At 59.8% G+C, this 781-nt stretch overlaps 1 protein-coding gene across 1 annotated transcript in view; it reads right to left on the bottom strand.

Annotated features, from left to right (window-relative positions):
- MYC (MYC proto-oncogene, bHLH transcription factor) overlaps positions 1 to 781 on the bottom strand; it is a 4,986-nt gene that overhangs the window by 3,275 nt on the left and 930 nt on the right. The gene's annotated exons all lie outside the window — the stretch shown is intronic.

Raw genomic sequence — 781 nt, 5'->3', positions numbered from 1 at the left:
CCCTCGCGGACGCCACCGCCCTCCCCGCTTCCCCCTCCGCCTCCTCCATCCCCACCCTCAGCGCGACCCCTCCCCTTTCTTTGCCGGCTTTTCTTTTCCCTCGCCGGCTGGTGCGGTGAGCTCAGCCGCGGGCCTTAACACTTTCTCCCATAAATAAAAGGGGGGTGTTAGAGAATAACAGGGGCGCCTCCCTTCAACACCCAATTCTGCGACGCAACTGCGCCAGAGCCCCTGCTGCGATTCTACGCTTTCCCCTCACGCGCCGAGGGTCGCAGCTGTTCTGGAAAAGCCCGGGGACCCGCTCCCTGTCGTCCCTCCGCATCTCAGGGGCGCGGGGACACCCGGGGCGGCGGAGGAGCCAAGGCTGGGTGCGGAGATTTGCCCTTGTTTTCTAAGTCCATGCATCCAGGAGAATCGGACACGTCCCTGCTCCGGCCTCCCCTCTCCGCCTCCGCAATACCAAGTCCAAACACCTCCGTAGACCGAGATCTTTAATTTTATTATTCCTTTAAAAAAGCCCCAAAGCCAACTTCTTAAAAGGAACAAGGGGAGAATCTAAAATGCCGCGGGGATCGGCGGCCCCGACGCGCCGCATCATCTCCGGCTGTCAGAAAAACCGAAATTTAAATGCCCTTCCCGAGACGCGGAAAACTCAGCGGCTGCGGAGCTCTTCCGCTCAGACACGCAATATGTAATCCTTACTCCGAGGAGCTCAAGATGCAAAGGGCTTTCTGCCCACCGCGAAGCATAGCCCCGCTCCCCCTTACTGCCCCCAGGAAAC

Source organism: Pteropus alecto, unplaced genomic scaffold (assembly GCF_000325575.1).
Source record: "Pteropus alecto unplaced genomic scaffold, ASM32557v1 scaffold238, whole genome shotgun sequence".
In the NCBI taxonomy this organism is placed as follows: Eukaryota; Metazoa; Chordata; class Mammalia; order Chiroptera; family Pteropodidae; genus Pteropus; species Pteropus alecto.
This window is presented reverse-complemented; position numbering and strand designations above follow the sequence as displayed.